This window comes from Fistularia commersonii, unplaced genomic scaffold, assembly GCF_037954325.1.
Source record: "Fistularia commersonii isolate RoL2024-O1a breed Wild unplaced genomic scaffold, RoL_Fcom_v1.0 HiC_scaffold_42, whole genome shotgun sequence".
NCBI classification, from domain to species: Eukaryota; Metazoa; Chordata; class Actinopteri; order Syngnathiformes; family Fistulariidae; genus Fistularia; species Fistularia commersonii.
In genome coordinates, this window is record NW_028234000.1 from 957,501 (window position 1) to 964,859 (window position 7,359).

Consider the following 7,359-nt stretch of genomic DNA (forward strand, 5'->3'; position numbering starts at 1 on the left):
TCCTCCTCTTCTTCTTCTTCTTGTTCTTCGACCCACAGTAGCCCGATTTCCATTAGTACCCTGTAGGTCATCAGTACCAATGGCGGTCGTTGTTAACCCGGTCCGCGACCCATCCGGTATGGTATAGTTATGGTTGACTCGCATGTTTGGTTTTGGCAAACGTTTTACGCCGGATGCCCCTCCTGACGCAACCCTCTGCATTTATCCGGGCTTGGGACCGGCACAGGGAGACACTGCTCCGTGCCCCCCCCCCCCCCCCCCAAAGGCAGGCTTGGAGAGACACGGGCCAGTGCCGCCCTGAGGCTGCATTACCCTCTCTTTCTTACATTTATTATAAAAATATGCTTATCTTCCTTTTAGCTCATCACACATGTCTTTATGATTTTCAGTCCATGCCTCAGCCGGCCTGAAGCTCCACTGATGCGCATGTGCGGATGCCTCTATCTAGCGGACATAAAATAAAGACAATCATTCAAATGTGAATGAGTCGGCGTGATGCTCCGGGATGTGTGGAGCTCAGGGAGCTCCACGAGTGAGGGAGTTAAGTTAGGGCGGGGGTGCAAGTAGGCTCTAGGATTCCCCGAGTCGGGGCGAGCGATGGGTTTAGAGGCGTATCGCATTGAAGATAATGGCCGCATATCCTTCTTGGACTTTTCTAAAGCCTTTGACTCGGTCGAACATCCATTTATCATAGCAACGCTCGAACATTTTGGATTTGGTTAAATATTCAGGAATGTGATCCGTGGGCTCTATGAGAATATTCATAGCTGTGTCACCCTGCCAAGCGGCACCACTCCGAGCTTCCATGTTGATGTGGGAATCCCCCAGGGTTGCCCCATCTCACCCTATTTATTTATAATTGCTACCGAAATGCTAGCCGTTTATGTTGAAAAGAGCAACGATATCCAAAAGTTAGACGTGCTGGGGACTGAAATTGTTATTAGCCTGCTGGCAGATGACACAACCTTAGTTTTGAAAAATGAACATCAAGTCCCAATAAGTGCCGAAAACAACCAAAACATTCTCCAAGGCTTCAGGATTGTCATTAAACTTAAAGAAATGCAAACTTCTTGCGCTGCATGACTCGCCACTAAAGGAAATCAGCGATGTTTCCATGAAATCAGAAATAAAATACTTGAGCATTTTCCTATCCAAGGACCAAACGTTAAATCAATCCAGGAACATTGAATCTAAACTGAATCAAAGTAAAGCTTAATTCTAATATATGGCTCCAGAGAGATTTATCAATATTAGGCCGGATATATTTGACTAAAATGGATGTGTTTATCCAGATGTATATACCCAGCGTATTCCAATGCTGCTCCAAATCAACTCGTAAAATCTGTTAACCAAATCAATTTCAACTTTATCTGGAGGAACAGACCACACCATCTAAGAAAAATCACATATGGTGAAAGAAACAAGTGAAGGAGGGCTGAAAGTGATAGAGTCGGACTGCTTGAATGGGACATTGAAGGTGAACTGGTTGAAATCCTGGATCAAACCTCATCGTTCTTTCTGGTATTGTACTCCAAACTACTTATTCAACAAAGTCGGCGGCCTGAGTCTTCTGCTTATCTCTGACTTGGATATCAACAAGATTCCTGTCAAATGTTCAGAGTTCCATAAACAAATATTATTATACTGGAAAATGATATACGTACACAATTTCTCACCACACAGTATAATAGTTTGGAACAATCGATATGTACTGCATGGCAACAAACCTCTGTTTTACAAGGAATGCTTTGAGAAAGGTATATGGTCGATAATTGACTTGATGGATGACACTGGCAGTCCTCTGGACAATGAGCAGTTCTGTACTACACACAGATTCAAGCCTCCCATATTAGAGTTGCTAAAGTTACGAAACGCACTGCCTCGACAATTTGTATTCCTGACCAAAAATATAATGACGCACCGAACCGTACAACCACAGTTACCCCGACTATCACTCCAGGGAATCTCAATTGTGGACAAAAAGCGCGGCAACTCCTTTATTAGGAAATGTTTCACAGGAAACTTATTCCCTGGACGTCAAAAAAAAAAAAAAGGATATTTTAAATAAATTTGATGAGGAATCGATTGCCACGCTGCGAACCATGTATCTGACTCTACCCATACCCCCAAGGCAAAAGAGACCCACTTCAAAATTATGACTGACATCTACCCATCTAAGGAATTATCGAGGGTACGCTTTAATTTTGAAGATAATATTTGTACATTTTGTGAAGACAACATTGAAACCACTGACCATATATTTTTTCTCCTTCTCATTCCATCGTCACCAGTTTCCTTCTCAAAAGATGATATAACATTCTGTTTACTTATAAGCAACATAACAGATGAACTCTGTGTCAATGTTCTTTTAGGCCTGGCCAAGTTCTTCATTCACAAGAACAGAATGCAAAAATGCTCCCCAAATTTTAATGTCTTCATAAACGATTTTGAAATATAAAAAAAAAAAAAAAAATCCTTAAAACTTATGGAAAAATCCGAAAACAAAAAAATATAGTTACCCATGTCCGAGGTTCCTTTTTTTTTTGGTAAAAAAAAAAAAAAAAAAAAAAAAAAACAACTTGATTACATGTTACATTCCCCTTGCAATTTTTTTTTTTTTTTTTCGTTTTAATTTCTTATTTGTCTATCTATTGATTTAATTACTTCCTTTTAATTTCTTTTTTTGTCTCGCACTGTAAATTTCTCACAAACCTGTAACACTATTAACTTCTCATTACATACAGAACAAATGTCCTGATGTCCGTTGCTTCCTCATCCCTGGTTGTTTCATTGACATTCAGTTCTACCTTGCTATGTTTATTTGTACATCTGTATATTTGGGTGTACTATTTATGTTCAATTAAAAACAGTTTGATGTCTGAGATTCCTTGTGAACCGCCAACTTAATTACATGTTATATTCCCCTCACAATTTTTTTTTTTCGTTTTTAATTTTATTTTTCTATCTATTTATTTAATTATATCCTTCTAATTTTCTTTTTTTGTCTAGCATTAAAAATTTCTCGCAAACCGTTAACACTATTAACTTCTGATTACTTACAGCACGAATGCGCTTATGCCCCCCCACCCATCCCGCTTTTTCCGTACGGAGGCAGACACTGAGATCGAAAGCAAATGGGTGTCATTGAAATGCAGTAACAGGGTGATAACAGCCGTGTTCGAAGTGTGTAGGGGCTTATAGGAGAGCAGAAGCACGTCACGCAATTCACCTGAGTTCGGAGGATCGGGAGTACCAGGGCCCATAGCGGAGAAGCGGAAGAGCGGAGTTATGTGTCTCTTCTCAAAGGCGGGGAAGCTGGGGGGCAGCAGGACCCCTTAGACCGGCTAAGGTGAGCCTACTCCGGACAGAGATCACCCGGAGTTATGACTGGAGCTCCCGGACCTCTGGGCACACACATATGTGAATGACTGGATGAGCTAATGTTGGTTTGGTTGAGGATACGTTTCGGCCAATGCTATCAGCACAGCGATGATGAGTTCAGGTGTGTCTGTGTGTGTTTGTGTGTTTGTGTGTGTGTGTGTGTGTGTATGTGTGTGTGCGTGTGTTTGTGTGTGTGTGAGAGTTTGTTTTTGTGGGTTGGGGGGGGTTCCCGCGGACACGGAGTACCAGGGCCTGGAGCGGATGAGGTGAGGAGCGGAGGAGAGCAGAAGCCCGGACCGTGATTCGCTTGTGTCCAGCGGTTCGGGAGTTCCAGGGCCCGAAACGGAGGAGCGGAGGAGCGGAGGAGCGGAGGAGCGGAGGAGCGGAGGAGCGGAGGACAGCAAAACCCCTTTCTGCAATTCGCCTGAGTCCGGCGGATCGGTAGTACCTGGTTCCGCAGCGGATGAGCGGAGGAGTGGAGGAGATGTTTCTCTTCTCAGAGGCGGCGAGGGGGGGGGGGCAGGACCCCTTACCCTTATCCCCCCCGGACGTTTGAGTGGAGCTCCCGGACCTCCGGGCACGCACATGCGAATGACTGGATCACAGGGAGTGCCAGGGCCTGGAGCGGATGAGCAGAGGAGAGGCGGAGGGCAGAAGCCCGGCCCTGTTCAAGAGTTCCAGGGTCCAAAGCGGGGGAGCGAAGAAGCGGAGGAGGGGAGGAGAGCAGAAGAGCAAAAAACTGGCCCGGAATTCACCGAAGTCCCGCGGATCGGGAGTTCCAGGGCCCGGAGCGGAAGAGCGGAGGAGCGGAGGAGAGGAGGAGCGGAGCAAAGCTAAGCCCGTCTTAACAACAAGGAAATTACAGATGAGGCTATAATTTCTAATGAAAACTTTAAATTCTATAGCCACGTATACACTTCGACATTGTCAAAAAGCGATTGTGACTCCTTTCCATTAAATATTCCTCAATATATCCCAAAAATAAACAACAAACAATATATGATTGTTTATATATGTTTATATATAAACAACAAAAAATATACAGTTTGATGTCTGAGATTCCTTGTGAATCGCCAACTTAATTACATGTCGTATTCCCCTTGCATTTTTTTTTTTTGGTTTTAATTTCATTTGTCTATCTATTTATCTAATTATTTCCTTTTAATTTCGTTTTTTGTCTAGCACTGTAAATTTCTCACAAACCTGTAACACTATTAACTTCTCATTACATACAGAACAAATGTCCTCATGTCCGTTGCTTCCTCATGCCTGGTTGTTTCATTGACATTCAGTTCTACCTTGCTATGTTTATTTGTACATTTGTATATTTGGGTGTACTATTTATGTTCAATTAAAAACAGTTTGATGTCTGAGATTCCCTGTGAACCGCCAACTTAATTACATGTTATATTCCCCTCACAATTTTTTTTTTTTCGTTTTTAATTTTATTTTTCTATCTATTTATTTAATTATATCCTTTTAATTTTCTTTTTTTGTCTAGCATTAAAAATTTCTCGCAAACCGTTAACACTATTAACTTCTGATTACTTACAGCACGAATGCGCTTATGCCCCCCCACCCCCCACCCCCCGCTTTTCCGTACGGTGGCAGACACTGAGATCGAAAGCAAATGGGTGTCATTGAAATGCAGTAACAGGGTGATAACAGCCGTGTTCGAAATGTGTAGGGGCTTATAGGAGAGCAGAAGCACGTCACGCAATTCACCTGAGTTCGGAGGATCGGGAGTACCAGGGCCCATAGCGGAGAAGCGGAAGAGCGGAGTTATGTGTCTCTTCTCAAAGGCCGGGAAGCTGGGGGGCACCAGGACCCCTTAGAGCGGCTAATGTGAGCCTTCTCCGGACATAGATCACCCGGACTTATGACTGGAGCTCCCGGACCTCTGGGCACACACATATGTGAATGAGTGGATGAGCTAATGTTGGTTTGGTTGTGGAAACGTTTCGGCCAATGCTATTAGCACAGCTATGATGAGTTCAGGTGTGTCTCTGTGTGTTTGTGTGTTTGTGTGTGTGTATGCGTGTGTATGTGTGTGTGTGTGTGTGTGTGTGTGTGTGTGTGCGTGTGTTTGTGTGTGTGTGAGAGTTTGTTTTTGTGGGTTGGGGGGGGTTCCCGCGGACACGGAGTACCAGGGCCTGGAGCGGATGAGGTGAGGAGCGGAGGAGAGCAGAAGCCCGGACCGTGATTCGCTTGTGTCCAGCGGTTCGGGAGTTCCAGGGCCCGAAACGGAGGAGCGGAGGAGCGGAGGACGGCAAAACCCCTTTCTGCAATTCGCCTGAGTCCGGCGGATCGGTAATACCTGGTTCCGCAGCGGAGGAGCGGAGGAGTGGAGGAGATGTTTCTCTTCTCAGAGGCGGCGAGGGGTGGGGACAGGACCCCTTACCCTTACCCCCCCCGGACGTTTGAGTGGAGCTCCCGGACCTCCGGGCACGCACATGCGAATGACTGGATCACAGGGAGTGCCAGGGCCTGGAGCGGATGAGCAGAGGAGAGGCGGAGGGCAGAAGCCCGGCCCTGTTCAAGAGTTCCAGGGTCCAAAGCGGGGGAGCGAAGAAGCGGAGGAGGGGAGGAGAGCAGAAGAGCAAAAAACTGGCCCGGCATTCACCGAAGTCCCGCGGATTGGAAGTTCCAGGGCCCGGAGCGGAAGAGCGGAGGAGCGGAGGAGAGGAGGAGCGGAGCAAAGCGGAAGCCCGTCTTAACAACAAGGAAATTACAGATGAGGCTATAATTTCTAATGAAAACTTTAAATTCTATAGCCACGTATACACTTCGACATTGTCAAAAAGCGATTGTGACTCCTTTCCATTAAATATTCCTCAATATATCCCAAAAATAAACAACAAACAATATATGTTTGTTTATATATGTTTATATATAAACAACAAAAAATATACAGTTTGATGTCTGAGATTCCTTGTGAATCGCCAACTTAATTACATGTCGTATTCCCCTTGCATTTTTTTTTTTTGGTTTTAATTTCATTTGTCTATCTATTTATCTAATTATTTCCTTTTAATTTCGTTTTTTGTCTAGCACTGTAAATTTCTCACAAACCTGTAACACTATTAACTTCTCATTACATACAGAACAAATGTCCTCATGTCCGTTGCTTCCTCATGCCTGGTTGTTTCATTGACATTCAGTTCTACCTTGCTATGTGTATTTGTACATTTGTATATTTGGGTGTACTATTTATGTTCAATTAAAAACAGTTTGATGTCTGAGATTCCCTGTGAACCGCCAACTTAATTACATGTTATATTCCCCTCACAATTTTTTTTTTTTCGTTTTTAATTTTATTTTTCTATCTATTTATTTAATTATATCCTTTTAATTTTCTTTTTTTGTCTAGCATTAAAAATTTCTCGCAAACCGTTAACACTATTAACTTCTGATTACTTACAGCACGAATGCGCTTATGCCCCCCCACCCCCCACCCCCCCGCTTTTCCGTACGGTGGCAGACACTGAGATCGAAAGCAAATGGGTGTCATTGAAATGCAGTAACAGGGTGATAACAGCCGTGTTCGAAGTGTGTAGGGGCTTATAGGAGAGCAGAAGCACGTCACGCAATTCACCTGAGTTCGGAGGATCGGGAGTACCAGGGCCCATAGCGGAGAAGCGGAAGAGCGGAGTTATGTGTCTCTTCTCAAAGGCCGGGAAGCTGGGGGGCAGCAGGACCCCTTAGAGCGGCTAATGTGAGCCTTTTCCGGACATAGATCACCCGGACTTATGACCGGAGCTCCCGGACCTCCGGGCACACACATATGTGAATGAGTGGATGAGCTAATGTTGGTTTGGTTGTGGAAACGTTTCGGCCAATGCTATTAGCACAGCTATGATGAGTTCAGGTGTGTCTGTGTGTGTTTGTGTGTTTGTGTGTGTGTATGCGTGTGTATGTGTGTGTGTGTGTGTGTGTGTGTGTGTGCGTGTGTTTGTGTGTGTGTGAGAGTTTGTTTTT